This window comes from Microtus pennsylvanicus, chromosome X (assembly GCF_037038515.1).
Source record: "Microtus pennsylvanicus isolate mMicPen1 chromosome X, mMicPen1.hap1, whole genome shotgun sequence".
NCBI lineage: Eukaryota > Metazoa > Chordata > Mammalia > Rodentia > Cricetidae > Microtus > Microtus pennsylvanicus.
In genome coordinates this window covers 36,533,701-36,551,268 of record NC_134601.1, presented here as the reverse complement: position 1 = coordinate 36,551,268, position 17,568 = coordinate 36,533,701, and the positions used below count along the sequence as shown (strand labels likewise).

At 41.4% G+C, this 17,568-nt stretch overlaps 2 pseudogenes; one reads left to right on the top strand and one right to left on the bottom strand.

The window, feature by feature from the left end:
• Positions 1-21: 21 nt before the first annotated feature.
• On the bottom strand, positions 22-1,689 carry LOC142841567 (E3 ubiquitin-protein ligase RLIM pseudogene; annotated as a pseudogene).
• A 9,646-nt stretch (positions 1,690-11,335) lies between these two features.
• On the top strand, positions 11,336-16,726 carry LOC142841566 (PRAME family member 8-like; annotated as a pseudogene).
• Positions 16,727-17,568: the final 842 nt, after the last annotated feature.

The following is a 17,568-nucleotide window of genomic DNA, read 5'->3' as shown; positions in this document are numbered from 1 at the left end:
GCGATTTCCATTTGCCGGTCACTATTCCAGCAACACAGCTTCGAGAGTTCTGTTCCAGGAAGAAAAGACGACCCTGCGACAAATGGGACAGGTGTTATTCTCCCATAACCAGCGGTTGATGCAGTGGACATGGTACTCATGGGAGCAAGGTAGCATGCAAAGTTTGTCGCCTTCCGTATATTCAGTAATGTAAATAGTACATGTTTTCAATGCATCGTTTTCACCAAAACTTCTCGTCGCCAAGTTATTAATCTGGACATTGGTGGGTCCTCTACTTAGGTGGTTGTCATTAAAGGGGTAAAGTCGGGTTGCTTCAATACCTCCTTCAAACATCTGTGAGATACTTTCTGAATATTGATCAATGGAACTGAAGCCAGGGTTGTAGCTGGAGACGGAAGCAGAGTTGGTACCACCTGAGCTCCCTCTTCCACTCCATGGAAGCTCACCAAAAGCTGTTGTTCCCTGCCTTAACCTGGTTTGAATCGGAAGAGATGTAGTTTCCCATGATCCACTATTGGAGATTGTAAGAGTGGTAAACCTGGGAGTACTCACATAGCTTCTCCCAGCTGCACGTTCAGAAAGTGTAAAGGTGCCTATAAAACCTCCAGGTTCACTTTCATAAGTGACCGTGTTGTTTGGGATCTGAGACCTTGACCGAGTTCTGCTAGCTATGCCATCTCTCTGCCGGTCTTCTGCCAGCAGAACTCTTCTGACTTGAAGGTCTCTGGTTGGAGGTATTTGACCAGATCCTGCCGCTTCACCATTGGTATCTGTGTCTGAAGAGCTTGTCCCTTGAGAGGCAGAATTTCTTGACCCAGCCGCCACAAAACGACCTCTACCTAGCAAGTCAGGTCCAGTTATCTGGTGTCTCAAAGTCCCATGGTGAGGGGCTCTAGAACTTCCCTCGATCTCGTTTACCAAAGGCTGCTCAAAAGTCTGAGATGAGATGCTATGATGAGATCTTCGCGGAATTTCATTTGCTGGGCGCAGAGAAGACCTACTTCTTTCAGCTCTGGCTCTGGTTCTTCGCTGGTGTTCTGGTTTCGGGCTTCTTGCCCTCCTCCGACCTCTGGTGGATGGCACATCTGTTAATGCTTCAGCAGAACTGTGTTGTGACCTAGGTGTTCTGGCAGATGATATCTCAAATGCTGAATTTTCCACTTGCCTTTGGAGGCTGCGATCCATGTTTTCTGCACTAAGACGTGTAGCAGATGGTTCATTTTCATTCTCTGAGGTTTGGCTTCCATTATTACGGTTAACATTTGTCTCTAAACTGAATCTGAAATCACCACTGTTTGGATTAGTGTGGCTCACTGCCCTCCCGGACTGCTTTCCTCTCTGACCACTTCTTGTTGTATTGCCAGTCTGTCTGACAGAGCTAAGCCAATCTATTACGGAGTCACCAATGGACTCGTCATCTGAAGAGTCTCCATTTTCTTCTGAGCTCTGCGGCGGCGGCGGCAGAGGCGGCCCCTCTTTAACTTGCTGTAGTCTTCTGAAGAGCTCCTCCCCAGTACTTTGACCTGGGGTGCCTAGCAAATTGTTGTCTCTCAGAAGTCGATATTCTTCTCCGCTCAGATTATTTACAAATCGATGGAAAGCTTCTTCCCGATCCAAGCGAATCACTAGCCTTCTGCGCTGTCCTGCAGATTGGTCATTTCCTTGATCGCTAGAATCTGAGTTTTCCATCTTGATGAGCAAGTGGACGATTATCTGTCTGTTATGACATAGTACTGAAATCCAATCAACTGGACCTTCAGTTTTCTTCGCTAGGCTTCGGGGGTCCGCGCAGGAGGGGACTGGCTGGGCCCTGCCACCTCAGCTGCCTGCGAGGCCGCCTAAGCTCTGCCGAGTGTCTGCCTCCTGCTCTCTAGCCTGCCTCAGAATGCCTGGAAGAGACCCGCTTCTAGCCCAGCGCCTGCCCATTCTGAGACATAGCTCCAGCAACCATTATCTTCCCCATTGTTACCTAGCAGTGACAGAAATCCACTCAAGGTAACTTTTCTTAAAGTCACCCCACATTACCTATTGAATGTATTTCGGGTCCCCTTTCTCAGCTACTCCACAGGACTCAAGAAGTCCTATTCAGAAAGCAGATGGTTCAGCCAAAGCGTACCAGGTGGGCCTGGGGAAGAGTGACTGGTAGTCCTACTCGTAGGACAAACCCACTCTTCTTGCAATGCTGGCGTCACGCTGGGGAATTTAGTGAGATAGTGACTGCTTCATGATAGGTTGGCATCACACAGGATGTTCATTGTGCCCTTCCCCAATCACAGTGGCTAGGTGCCATCATGAGAAGGAACCAAGTGTTTGACCTTCGTTACTCTGGTGTCATGAGGACTAGGGTTACGTCAGAGAGCCTGAGAACAGCCTGATACAGCCCTTGAGTGGAAGATAGCTGTAGGCAATATTACAGAGAAAGGGGAAGCAGATATGGACATGCTGATCCTTTCAGGTTGGCATCTGATTAGGGTGCTAAGGGAATGGTGGTTTCTAGCCCAGCTCTCCATGTAAGTGTAAGGAACTGTTACTGTCACCCGAGGTCGGCAGGAAGTTTGACTTCTAGAGGTACCTTTCTGCCATGCATTTCACAACCGGCTGGATGGAAAACAGAAACTCAGACCCATTGGAAGGCTTGATTTCCACAGCCTCCTTCCTCCCACAGAACGTTCGCTGAGGGGTGACTTAAGAAAACACAGAGCCTGAGCCTCCTGCTCAGATCTCAGTCCTCTCTTTGCTCCCCTTCCCCACTCTTCAAAGTGTTCAAGGGCTCCTCAATTTGGTAAGTAGGCAGAACCCGAAATATAAACTCTGGAGAATGTTGAACATGGGAGCACCTGCATAGCCCTAAGGCTTGGAAAGCAGAGTGTGTGGAGTAGATGCTGTTGCTATACAAAGAAGAGATGCTCCCAAAGAAGATGGACATGTTGAAGGCCTGACCCTTGGCTAGTCCAGGATCAGCAGTTTCATAAATGGTAGACAAGGCAAGAGAACTCTATTTAACACACCACTCTTTGCTCCTAGCAGATTCCAATGTTGGGAGACCCAGAAAGAAATCACACACTGATATAGGTGGGTCTTCTATCTATCTGTTGCTTTCATTGGTTAATTAATAAAGAAAACTGCTTGGCCTGATAGGTCAGAACATAGGTAGGTGGGGAAGACAGAACAGATGCTGGGAGGAATAAGGCAGTGAGACAGATGCTATAGCTCACCTCTTCAAGAGGGATGTAGGTTAAGATCCTTCCTGGTAAGCCACCACCTCATGGTTCTACACTCAGTAATAGACATGGGTTAATCAAGATGTGAGTATTATCCAGTAAGAGGCAAGATAATTGTAGTTACCTTCTACATTATTTAGACTCCTTGAAATAGAATGCTTAGCAACACTTTTGTTATATGTTGCTTGCTTAATATTTTTTCTACTCATGTTTTTTATTAGAATTGTTTAATCCATTCAACAAATGACGTAATAATTTTTGCTCTGACTACAAGCCAACCATTTACGTAGACATGGAGCACACACTCACCAAGAATGCTCGGACGGGTACCTATTTTAGTGTGGCATCTCTTAGATACTATAATTTCCCAGACTTTGGCTTAAATGCCATTTTAGGTCAAAGTCAGTTAGGTGTATTCTTCTTTTCTGTGAGTTCAGGACTTCCATTAATTTAAAGGAGTTTTCTAATTCTTTCTCAAGAAACTCCTGAGAGACATGCTCGAGAGTTCTGAACTTAATGTTTCTCTCATTTTTAGCTACATAGTGTTGTCATGATATCAGAAAATATAGCAGGATTCTTGGGAAGATGATTGTTTATATTTTCTGAAGAGGAGTAGGGCAAGAGCTTTGCAAGTGCCTACTTGCCCACTTGATAAAAAGAAAAGGACTCTCACTCCTGAAAATGAATAGTTAATGCTAGTGATGCTTTAGCTACCTGGGAAAAATGGAGGAGGAGGAATTCTAGCACATTCCAAGATATTTTTAACATTGTTTAACATATACTATGTCCAAAGAACTATATCCCTTTTAGAGATTACAAATATGCAATATGACTCAAGCAGTCAAGAAGTTCACAGAAGGGGAATAAAAACAAGGCTATGTAGCTATAGGACTTAAAATGGATAGCTTTGGGTTATGAAAATAAATCTTAGATGGAATCATGAATTAGACATAATAACATTATTTGGTCTTTTACTGTGTCACTTGGAATGAACATTAAAACTCTCTTCATTTGGAATCCTCACCAGAATGAAAAACTTTCAAAGAATTGTTTGGAAGAATTATTTAAAATTTCGAGAGTGAAATGTGCTGGCGACAAGGATGTCCAAATAGAAACGTTGGCGCACGTTGGTTGCATTTTCGATAAATTTGAGAGAGCAAAGTGTAATGGTGAATGCAGTAATAGCTAGCCTTCATTGCTCACTTAATTCGCGAGGCTCTACTCAAAGGCATTTATGAACACTAACCAATTTAAATTTTGAAATTAAACATATGAAGTAAGTGTTACTTTTACTTTCATTTTTAAAATAAGAGCACAGAGGTGAATGAATGTTAAATTAATTTTTGAAAATCATCACAAGAAGTGCCATAGACCAGATATGGACTGGTAGTCTGACTCAGAAACCACTCCAAGGTTTTGAACACTTTAATATTTTGAATTTAAATTCACCAGGCCATCCACTTTCAACTATAATGATGGATAATCTATAGCTCCTACCTTGAACTTTTAATATTTTATAGACGCAAGGTCATCTTCAAAGCCAGGCTCTCCCTCTCACCTCTCAACTTGCTGGGACTAAGGAGTAATTCATCTTAGTATAGGAAATAATGAGTTTCAATATGACATTTCCATACACACATATCATTGTAGTTTGTTCATGCTCTTTTGTACTCTTTCCTTTTTCTCCTAGTTCCCCTTCTCTCCCTAAGTAGTTACTCTTCCTCTATCATATCTTATGTGTGTGTGTGTGTGTGTGTGTGTGTCTGTGAGAGAGAGAGAGAGAGAGAGAGAGACATCAAATTTCCTTTATCCATTGATCTGTTGATGAACACTATCGGTAAATGTGAGCAAAGTTCACTCGGAATGTAGGCTGTGCTTCTCACTGTCACATCTGCAGTCATAAGAACCAAATAAGACAGAAGGAGGGCTTCCGGGCTGGGGTGGCACATGCCTTTAATCCCAGCACTTGGGAGGCAGAGGCAGGCTTATATCTCTGAGTTTGGGGATAGCCTGGTCTACAAGAGCTAGTTCCAGGACAGGCTCCAAAGCTACAGAGAAACCCTGTCTCAACAAAACAAAACAAAAGACAGAAGGAGGGGCTTTTTCTTCACCTTCTAATACACAGAGAGAGACATGCAGAGACATAGGTTTAGTCTGTAGAAGCAATCAAAATAGAGATCCATTTGAGGACTGTTGCTTTTAAGCAATTGGCTGCTACTTTGTAACAAGTTCAGAAACATAGCCAGGCGAACAGCTTTACAGGTAAAAAAACACTTTGCTTTCCTGGTGATTGCTTTTACTATAGATAGAACATCTTTTTTTTTTTTTTTACTGAAAAAAAATTCCGCCTCCTCCCAGCCTCCCATTTCCCTCCCCCTCCTCAAGCCCCTCTCCCCCTCCTCCTACTCCTCTTTCCCTCCCTCTCCAGTCCGAAGAGCAGTCAGGGTTCCCTGCCCTGTGGAAAGTCCAAGGTCCCCCCCCTCCATCCAGGTCTAGGAAGGTGAACATCCAAACTGGCTAGGCTCCCACAAAGCCAGAACATGAAGTAGGAACAAAACCCCATGCCATTGTCCTTGGCTTCTCATCAGCCCTCATTGTTCGCCATGTTCAGAGAGTCCGGTTTTATACCATGCTTTTTCAGTCACAGTCCAGCTGGCCTTGGTGAGCTCCCAATAGATCAGCCCCACTGTCTCAGTGGGTGGGTGCACCTCTCGTGGTCCTGACTTACATGCTCATGTTCTCCCTCCTTCTGTTCCTCATTGGGACCTTGGAAGCTCAGTCCAGTGCTCCAGTGTGGGTCTCTGTTCTATCTCCATCCATCGCTAGATGAAGGTTCTATGGTGATATGCAAGATATTCATCAGAATGGCTATAGGCTAGGGTCATTTCAGGTTCCCTATCCTCAGCTGCCCAAGGAACTAACTGGGGACATTGCCCTGGGCATCTGGGAGCCACTCTAGGTTCAAGTCTCTTACCAACCCTAAGGTGGTTCCCTTAATTAAGTTATGTGATTCCCTGCTCCTCTATCCAACCTTGTTTTATCCCCAATCATCCCGTTTCCCCAAGTTCCCCTCATCCTCCCCTTCTCACTTTTCTCTCCCCTTCTCCCTTTACCCCCATCCCACCCCACCCCCAAGATCCCAATTTTTTGCCCAACAATCTTGTCTATTTCCCATAGCAGGGATAATAACTATATGTTTTTCTTTAGGTTCACCTTCTTATTTAGCTTCTTTACGATATAAATTATAGACTCAGTGACCTTTATTTATGGCTAGAAACCAATAATGAGTGAGTACATCCCATGTTCATCTTTTTGGGTCTGTGTTACCTCACTCAGAATAGTGTTTTCTATTTCCATCCATTTGCATGCAAAATTCGAGAAGTCATTGTTTTTTACCGCTGACTAGTACTCAAATGTGTAGATGTGCCACACTTTCTTCATCCATTCTTCCATTGAAGGACATCTAGGTTGTTTCCAGGTTCTAGCTATTACAAATAATGCTGCTATGAACATAGTTGAACAAATGCCCTTGTCATATGATCGGGCATCTCTTGGGTATATTCCCAAGAGTGGCATTGCTGGATCCAGAAGTAGGTTGATCCTGAATTTCCTGAGAAACCACCACACTGATTTCCAAAGTGGTTGCACAAGTTTGCATTCCCACCAGCAATGGATGAGTGTACCCCTTACTCCACAACCTCTCCAGCAAAGGCTATCATTGGTGTTTTTGATTTTAGCCATTCTGACAGGTGTAAGATGGTATCTCAAAGTTGTTTTGATTTGCATTTCCCTGATCGCTAAGGAGGTTGTGCATGACCTTAAGTGTCTTTTGGCCGTTTAAACTTCTTCTATTGAGAATTCTCTGTTCAGTTCAGTGCCCCATTTTTTAAATTTATTTATTTATTAAGGATTTCTGCCTCCTCCTCACCACCGCCTCCCATTTCCCTCCCCCTCCCCCGATCAAGTCTCTCTCCCTCATCAGCTCGAAGAGCAATCAGGGTTCCCTGACCTGTGGGAAGTCCAAGGACCGCCCACCTCCATCCAGGTTTAGTAAGGTGAGCATCCAAACTTCCTAGGCTCCCGCAAAGCCAGTACGTGCAGTAGGATCAAAAACCCATTGCCATTGTTCTTGAGTCCTCAGTAGTCCTCATTGTCCACTATTTTCAGCAGGTCTGGTTTTATTCCATGCTTTTTCAGACCCAGGCCAGCTGACCTTGGTGAATTCCCAATAGAACATGCCCATTTTCTCAGTGTGTGGGTGTACCCCTCGCGGTCCTGAGTTCCTTGCTCGTGCTCCCTCTCCTTCTGCTCCTGACTTGGACCTTGAGATTTCTGTCTGGTGCTCCAATGTGGGTCTCTGTCTCTGTCTCCTTTCATCGCCTGATGAAGGTTAATATTCAGCAGGATGCCTATATGTTTGTCTATGGATTCACCTTCTTATTTAGCTTCTCTAGGATCGTGAATTATAAATAAGCTCAATGTCCTTTATTTATGGCTAGAAACCAAATATGAGTGAGTACATCCCATGTTCCTCTTTTTGGGTCTGGCTTACCTCACTCAAGGTAGTGTTTTCTATTTCCATCCATTTGTATGCAAAATCAAGAAGTCCCTTTTTTTACTGCTGAGTAATACTCTAATATGTATATATTCCATACTTTCTTCATCCATTCTTCCATTGAAGTGCATCTAGGTTGTTTCCAGGTTCTTGCTATTACAAACAATGCTGCTATGAACATAGTTGAGCATATACTTTTGTTGTATGATAGGGCCTCTCTTGGGTATATTCCCAAGAGTGATATTGCTGGGTCCGAATACCCTGAGAAACTGCCACACTGATTTCCAAAGTGGTTGTACAAGTTTGCATTCCCACCAGCAATGGATGAGGGTACCCCTTACTCCACAACCTCTCCAGCAAAGGCTATCATTGGTGTTTTTGATTTTAGCCATTCTGACAGGTGTAAGATGATTTCTCAAAGTTGTTTTGATTTGCATTTCCCTGATCGCTAAGAAGGTTGAGCATGACCTTAAGTGTTTTTGGCCATTTGAACTTCTTCTGTTGAGAATTCTCTGTTCAGATCAGTGCCCCATTTTTTAATTGGGGCATTTAATTTAATTAGCATTTTAATGTCTAGTTTCTTGAGTTCTTTATATATTTTGCAGATCAGACCATTGTCTGTTGCGGGGTTGGTGAAGCTCTTCTCCCAGTCAGTGGGTTGCCTTTTTGTCTTAGTGACAGTGTCCTTTGCTTTCCAGAAGGTTCTCAGTTTCAGTAGGTCCCATTTATTCAATGTAAACCCTTAATGTCTGTGCTGCTGGTGTTATACATCGGAAGTAATCTCCTGTGCCCATATGTTGTAGATTCCTTCCCACTTTTTTTTTTCTATCAAGTTCAGTTTGTTCAGATTGATATTTATCCATTTAGACTTGAGTTTTCTGCATGGTGATAGATATGGATCTATTCTCATTCTTTTACAGGTTGATATCCAGTTGTGCCAGCACCATTTGTTGAAGATGTCTTTTTTTTTCCATTGTATACTTTTAGCTCATTTATCGAAAATCACATGTTCATAGAATTGAGGGTTAATATCCGGGTCCTTCTATTCGATTCCATTTGTCGACTTCTCTGTTTTTATGCCAATACCAAGCTGTTTTCAATACTGTAGCTCTGTAATAGAGTTTGAAGTCGGAGATGGTAATGCCACCAGAAGTTCCTTTATTGTATAGGATTCTTTTGGTTATCCTGGGTTTTTTGTTTTTCCATATAAAGTTAATTATTGTCCTCTCAAGATCTGTAAAGAATTTTGATGAAGCCTTAGTGGGGATTGCATTGAATCTATAAATTGCCTTTGGTAGAATTGCCATTTTTACTATGTTGGTCCTCTCAATCCAAGAGCAAGGGACACCCTTCCATTTCTGGTATCCTTTTCAATTTCTTTCTTCAAAGACTTAAAGTTCTTGTCAAATAGATCTTTCACTTTCTTGGTTAGAGTTATCCCAAGATATTTTATGCTATTTGTGGCTATCGTGAAATGTGATACTTCTCTGATTTCTCTCTCTGCTTCCATATCCTTTGTGTATAGGAGGGCAAATGATTTTTTTGGAGTTGATCTTCTATCCTGCCATGTTACTAAAGGTGTTTATCACCTGTAGGAGTTCTTTGGTGGAGGTTTTGGGGTTGCTTATGTACACTATCATATCATCTGCAAATAAAGAAAGTTTAACTTCTTCCTTTCCAATTCGAATTCCTTCGGTCCCTTTATGTTGTCTTATTGCTCTTGCTAGAACTTCAAGCACTATATTGAAGAGGTATGGAAAGAGTGGACAGCCTTGTCGTGCTCCTGATTTTAGTGGGATGTCTTTGAGTTTCTCTCCATTTAATTTGATGTTAGTTGTCCGCTTGCTGTAAATAGTTTTATTATATTTAGGTATGACCCTTCTATACCTAATGTCTCCAAGACCTTTATCATAAAGGGATGTTGAATTTTGTCAAATGCTTTTTCAGCACCTAATGAAATGATCATGTTTTTTTTTCTTTCAGTTTTATTTATATGATGGATTACATTGATAGATTTTCGTATGTTGAAACATCCCAGTATCTCTGGGATGAAGCCTACTGGATCATAATGGATAATTTTTCTAATGTGTTCTTGGATACGGTTTGCCAGTATTTTATTGACGATTTTTCCGTCAATGTTCATAAGTGAGACTGGCCTGTAATTCTCTTTCTTGGTTGAGTCCTTGTGTGTTTTTGGTATCAGAGTAACTGTATCTTCATAAAAGGATTTGGGCAATGACTCTTCTGTTTTTATATTGTGAAATACATTAAAGAGTATAGGTATTAGGTATTCTTGGAAGTTCTAGTAGAATTCTGCATTGCAACCATCTGGTCCTCGGCTTTTTTTTTGGTACGGAGATTTTTGATAACAGCTTCTAATTCTTCTATGAGTTTGTAGGCTTTCTGGGGGTAATATTGTTGTTGAATTCTAACTTTAATCCATCGTGATCCGATAATACACAGGTTTTTACTAATATTAGTACTATTTTATTAGAGATGAAGGAGGGAGAACATGAACAAGGAAGTCAGGGTGGGTCTACCCATAGAGATGCTGGAACTGATCTAATGGGAGCTCACCAAGGTCAGCTAGACTGGGACTAAACTAGCATGAGATCAAACCAGACTTTCTGAACGTGGCTGACAACTAGGGCTGACTGAGAAGCCAATGATAATGGCGTTGGGTTTTGATTCTACTGAATGTACTGGCTTTATGGGAGCCTAGTCTGTTTGGATGCATACCTCCCTAGACCTGTATGGAGGGGGAAGGCCTTGTACTTCCCATAGGGCAGGGCACCCTGACTTTTCTTAGGACTGTAGAGGGAGGGTGGAGTGGGAGTGGGGAGAGTGGGAAGGAAATGGGAGGAGGGGAGGAGGTGGAAGTCAAAAAAAGAAAACAAAACAATGATTTTTGCCAAAAAAAAAAATGACTGCTGCCTAAGATGATCAAGACTCACAGGATACTCCAGTCAGGACTTGATCGTAACTCTAAATTATCTTTAGGTCCCCTTCAGATTATCAGTGCCCCCAAACAAGTGGAAGTAGCCTGGAATACTATGCTCACATTCCCATAAAATGGACTATGGATAATTTTCTTTGTTTAAAAAAAGGAGGGGGAAGTGGTGAGGGAGAATTGTATGTATTCTGTCAATCATGTGTTAAATAAAGGCTGATTGGCCAGGCAGGAACTAAAGGCGGGTCAATCAGAGAGAAAGTAGAGGCAGGGTGATGAGAACAGGAGAATTCTAGGAAGATGGAAGCCCATTCCTCACCAGTACTGCCCAGACCACAGAAGAAGCAACATGTGATCTACCCCACTGAGAAAGGTACAGAGCCATGTGGCTAACATAGATAAGAATAATGGGTTAATATAAGTGATAAGAGCAAATAAGAAACCTGAGCCAATGGGTCAATCAGTTTACCGTTAATGCATACTCCCTGTAATTTCTTTGGGGCTTACTTCTATGGGAACTGGGCTGGACAGATACCCCAACAAGCAGCCCCTCCTGCTACATCTGTCAAGTTTTCTAAAAGTTTCTTACCCTTATACAGGCTCATTAAGATGGACAACAAGAAACCAAACAAACTCTTGGATCTTGCTATATATCAACTCCTCAGCAATCAATCTGCAGCCATACATGCTCTTGAGAAGATCCCAAGGAAGCTTTTTGTTCCACTCCTCTCCACTGCATTTAAGGGTGTGCATAAGAATATAGTGAAGGAAATGGTGAAGGGTTGACCCTTTACCTGTCTCCATATTGGAACATTAACTGTGCATGAATCCCATAGTGAACTCCTGACAGCCATGTTGGAATGTCTTCAATTCCTACCTCTTCAGAACTCAGGATTTAGATAAGACCCTGTATAATAGAGACATGTTAAGACATAGGAGGTTACACCACAGCCTGCTTCTCTTGTTAGTCCAGTAACTTGAGGCCAATTTGTAAATAGTGTATCACCGTATGTAGAGACTGCCTGTTCATTCCCAGATGAATAATCCCAAAATAATCACTCAGAAACTATATTAATTACAACACTGATTGGCCTATTAGCTCAGGCTTTTAATGAACTAATTCTCATATCTTAAATTAACCCATTCCTATTATTTTGTTTTTACCATGAGGTTCATGGTTTACCGCTAAGGTTCTGGGTCATTTGTCTCTTTTGGCAGCTACATGGCATCTCCCTGACTCTGCCTTCTTTTTTCCTCTATATATACCTGACATTCCCACCCTGCTCTCTTCTGTACTGCCTTAGGCCCAAAGCATATTCTTTATAAACCAATGGTAACAAAACATCATCTTACATCATCTTACAATGTTGAATATGGAATGTAAGTGATTAAAGACACTGTTCACATATTTGCATTATCATGTTATTATTGCATAGAAGAAAGACATAAATGTTAAAATTGCTGAGGATTGGTGGCAAACAAAAAAATGACGTGTGCTGTTTAGTGATAACTTTTGTTCTGTTGTTCACTGCTGTCTCCTCAATTGAATGGGCATAACAAGACACCGACAGCAATGGTCAAGGCTCCACCCTTTTTTATCTCTACATTAGAAAATTAAGCACACAAAAAACACAGGGAACTGAAAGGTATGAATGATGGTCTTCCGGCCTTACTGCCAAGAACTCAGCTTTTCAATAAGAATGTGTATAATATGTATATGGTAAGGTAACAAAACATTATCCTGGAACTTATTGCAAGTGGGGACCAGATAATCTCTCATAGTTAGGTAACAGTGAATAATGAAAATCAATGTGAGTTGGTTGGTACATCAGTTGTGGTTATCTTAAAAACTCTGATGTCTTACAGAGGGTTTTAATTTTGTTATAGAGGTGAGAGAGGCTGCTGTTGATAAATATACAAAACGGAGATGTTTCATGAAAACAGGGATATCAAGGTATTATGAACATTAGTTGATTACAGAAAATAGTAAAGGATATAGTATTAACATGACAAAATCTTGCTGGTATTTGGTGTATGGAATGACAAAAAGAAGAAGAAAAAGAAAGATGATTTTGTCACTACATGTTGTCATTGATACAGCTTGGTTATAATAATGTTTCTAGCTCTTAGTGTTCTGTGTTCTCTTTTCCCTACAGGAGCCTTAAACTGAGGATCCTAGATTTAAGGGAGGATTCTGGCTGCAAGATCGTCTGCCTGGAGATCAGTACTATGTCGCCTGCATGCTTGTTCTCCTGTGCTCACTTGGAGCACTCTATCTTGAAGATCAAGGACCAGCATTGTATTGCAAGTTCAGATCCTGAGGTTCAACCCTCTAATAAGACTATAGAATTAATAGTGAACATTTCCCTCAGAAGCGGTAGCACTTTAAGGGAATGTGAATATTTGGCTCTGCTTCTGAATAAAATAGAAGAGAGTTCAGGTTCTTTGCACCTGTGCTGCTGAGATTTGGAAATCCATAAATTGGGTGATAGTAGAAACACCCTTAACCATTTAGATCTCAAATGCCTTGATCATCTGTCAGTGTTTCAGGGCTGTCTGAGTGAGTTCATCATCCTTTTGACTCATTTGGGACACCTGAGCAGACTTTGTCAGTCTAAAGTCCCTTGTAGACCTTTGAATGAGAAAGGTTTTGGAATTGTGTCTCACAGCTGAGGTGTATGGACCATCTAAATGAACTCAGTTTGTATTCTTTTGCCATCACAGATCATGTTGAAACTGTCCTGAGATAAGGGCCTGGGATAAATACTGGGTTTCCAATAGCAGCCTGTTTTTACGATGAGAGAGATAATTCTTAGATATCCTTAAGCTTCCCATAACCCTTTCTCCTTCTACCTCAGAATGGGCAATGCTGGGAGTTTTAAAACAGCCATGGAATGGTATTGTTCTATAGTTGAAGGCAAAAATGGGGTTACAAAAAGCATAGTCAGATGAGCATGTAGGCACTGAGCTCATTCCAGAAACATTGAGGTCAAAAGAACAATGCAGTTCTCCTCTGGCCATTGAGAGTTAAAGAGGGGGAATTGAAAGACTTTATGTTCCGGCACAGGTGCACATAGTCATACACTCGTATATGGTAATGTCACATCATGAGGAAAATCTCCAAGGTTCAGGCCATGATTGGAAAGGCTGTTATTTATGGACTGGTCAAAGGGAGCTTCTAGTTGGTTGCTCCTTCTGTCCCCTCTCTTCTGAGCAGGTGAACTAGCTCCCCCTTTGGTTATGTTGTATTTCCTAAGTTGATAGTATTTTCACTAAGTTTTTCACACAACTTTATAAGAATATGTTCAACATATTGTAAAAGTTAAACTAGTATTTGCCAGGGTGGTAAAGTATCTCTCACAGACCCACAAGACTATTGTGTGAAAGCTCACATCATTTGCTGCTGATGTGCAAAACAGTTTGTTCTAGTTTCACAGATATAGTTCCCCTCTTCTAATCCACAGTTTTTAGAAATCCTTTTCTGTTTTCTCTCTGAAGAGTCCTACCAACCAGTTTGAATTTCTTACATCTAACATTCTGTGAACTTTCTTGCAATGATTTCAAGTTTCTAGCTGAGTGCCCTCAAGCCAACCATTTAAAGCTGCTGAATATCAGCAATAATCCAATGTACTGGGAAGATTGTGAGCCCTTTTATCTATACAAATAGATTGGATCAGAAAAGGGAGTTCATTGGGATGGGGTCAGAGAGGAAAGGGAGAGCCCAGGAGGTGGTCTACAGAGCTGGGAATGAGACTGACAGAAGTGGAAGAGCAGGAGAGGTGAATAGCTGCAGTCAGCCAACCTGTTTCCCTGGGAGGCCTAGCCTGTGGATTAGCAGGGTGCACCTGCTGGAGTTGGGGGCTGGAAGGTTGTTAGAAAGGAAAGGTCTGTGGGAGACACAAGGGATGGGGCATTGGGGAAGGGAAGGCTTCAGCAGTTTTTCTGCAGCAGAGCTAGGGATAAGACTGGCGATTGGATCAGGAAGAACAGAGGGAGTCCACCTGCTTCCCTGGAAGGCTTGGTCTGTGGGTTATCTTCCCTAGAAGTTAGACTCCCTGTGGATTTGCAAGTCATCTGTATTCTCCTGCATCCCCCTGTTTAAGTCTGGGTAATTAACAAGAACAAAAGTATTCAATTAGTCTGGGCCATAAAGAATGAAATTATATCATTTTCAGGAAAATAGATGCTAAGTAAAATAAGCTATTCCCATAAAAACAAATAGAGTCGTTTTTTCTGTCTTATTTGGAATCTGAGTCTAACGAAAGCCTATGAAATTAAAAGGGAGACCATTGCAGGAAGGGCAGATTGGAAGGAATTAAAAAGTAATGGGGGACTAAAGCACTTCTCTGCATGTATGTTATGCCCATATGTGCAAAGTCCCTGCAAAAGCAAAAAAGGAGACCGAGTCCTGTATATTAAAAAAAAAAAAAGGCCTTTATTTTAACCAAGTTTGCAAACTCGGTCTCTCTGCATGCCCAACGTATTGGAATAACTGAAGAGCCCCGAGCTCAATTAGAATTGGGTTTTTATAGTAGTAAATGTGGGGGTGAGGGGTTTCTGAGGTTCAGGACCTCTGATTGGTTGACATTTTCCTAGGGGTGTCCTGGTGAACATGCAATGGCAGCTGATCCTATCCACAGTGGTTGGAATGTTAGGCATTTCCTTTGAATGGTCTGTTTTGGGGCAGTGGTCAGGTAATCTCAGCTTGTGGTTCCTCCTGCAACCAGGTATTGCCTCAGGGTAAACTACTGAGACTCAGGCCTCTTACTAAATTTATGGATGGCTGATTTCTTCTCTGGCAGGTAGAACGTTTGGAAGTAAAGAACTTAGCTTATCATGGCTGGCCCCCATGGTATGAAAGTGCTATTATGAATTAACTTTGAGCAATATTAATATGTGCAAATAAAAAATGAAAAGGAGGGGTTGGAGAGATGGTTCAGGAATAAAAAGTACCGTCTGCTGTTCCAGAGGACCCAGGTTTGGATCCCAGAACATAAATGTTGAGTCCTAACCATCCATACCTTCATTTCCCAGGGTTCCAACACTGACTTCTGGCCTCTGAAGGCACTGTGTACAGACATACATGAGAAGTTTTTGCATCCCGGTAAACCTTTCCACTGACGCAATAATCCAAATCAGACCAAATGAATCTTAATTAGAAAAGGACCAGGTTTAATGGATACCAATGCTCCCGGGTAGCCTTCTAGCCACGCAGTGAGGAGATAGGGCAGGATGAAACCACATGTTTGGTCTCTAGGGTACAATTTAAATACCTGGTGGAAGTGGTCTTGATCATCTCTGGGGCAGAGTCATCATTTGGTGGGATTTCTCAGAGGTGGAGTCTGGACTGAGGCAACTTCCAGGGGAGGGGACTTCGGATGAAACTTCCACCCAAACATTCCAGACTCTGGATATATGGATGCCAGTGTCTGGGGTGACACTTCCAACCAAACACTACATACAGGCAAAACACCCAAACACGTGAAAATAATGAATCTCTAAGACAATGAAAAATATACTTGTGACATGCATATGTAATTTTGAGTTTAAACAATTCAACGTGAAAATGGTCCTAAAATTATACTTTTTATTTGTACAATATGTTTTTATTGTCTTTTTAAAGCTTTCTATATTTTTGAGTGAATGTTAAAATGTTTTACTCATCTTTTATGGTAGGAGTAAGACACCACAGTATTCAGTGGGCGATTAAGTGTAATAATAAAATTCTGCGTATTTTATAATGCTAGAAAATAGGATTTTGACATTTTCATCATATCTGCTGGGGCTGTAGCTCACCTGGTTCTATGTTTGCCTACCATGCATGAAACTTTGAATCTGCTTTTCAGCATTGTGAATGGTAGCACGCGGTAGAAGAAAATGAAATGCAACTGAATGCTATCTGTTAATTTTGTGTCCTAAAATGCTACAAAATATTTTTTGGTTATAAATTTTTCGATGGAGTTTTCTCATATTTTCTACATATTGCAGCATGTCATCTGACAGCATAGACAGCTCATCTGCTTCTTAAAAAATGAATGCATTTTATTTATTTCTCTTGTCTGATTGCTTGCTTTAATATTTTCAGAACTGATTTGAATAAAGGTCAAAATTTTTAAAGTTTTCTTCATTATTGAGAATTCCATACATGTATACAATGAAATATTATTATTATGTGTCCCCCACTTTCTTCCTCTAACTCCCTCCATGTCTCACACAAAATGGTCCCCACTAATTTCATGTCATTTGTGTATATGATAACCATTAAAGGTTGTGGGGCCATCCAATGAAGCACAGGAAAACTATCAGTAACCATAACCTCAAATGAGAAGAAAAATTTAAATTAAAAATAAGGGTGCTTAAAGTAGACATTCTTGCCATATACCAGACCTTAGAGGTCAAACTTCCATTTGTCTTACTGAATATGATGTTAGTGGTGCACTTGTTACAAATGGCATTTGGCTAGGACATTTCCTATCTTGAGAATTTTTATCATGAATGGAAACTGAAAGTTTTCAAGCATCTTGAGATGACCATGTCATTTTTGTCTTTCATTCTGTTCATTGGGTGTGTCAAATTGACTGATGAACATGTAACATTTTATCCCCAAAATAAATAGCACCCCATCATAGTGTGTAATCTTTTGGATGGGTTGTGGAATTCAGTCTGTTAGTATTTTATTGAGGACTTTTGCATCTACATCATTAGTGTTATTGGACTCTAGTGTTCTTTTAAATCTTGTTCATTTAGTTACTTATTTTGTGGTGGAGGGATATATACATGCACACATGAAGATCAAAGGGCAGCTACAGGAGTCAGTTCTCTTCTATTATGTATACTCCAGG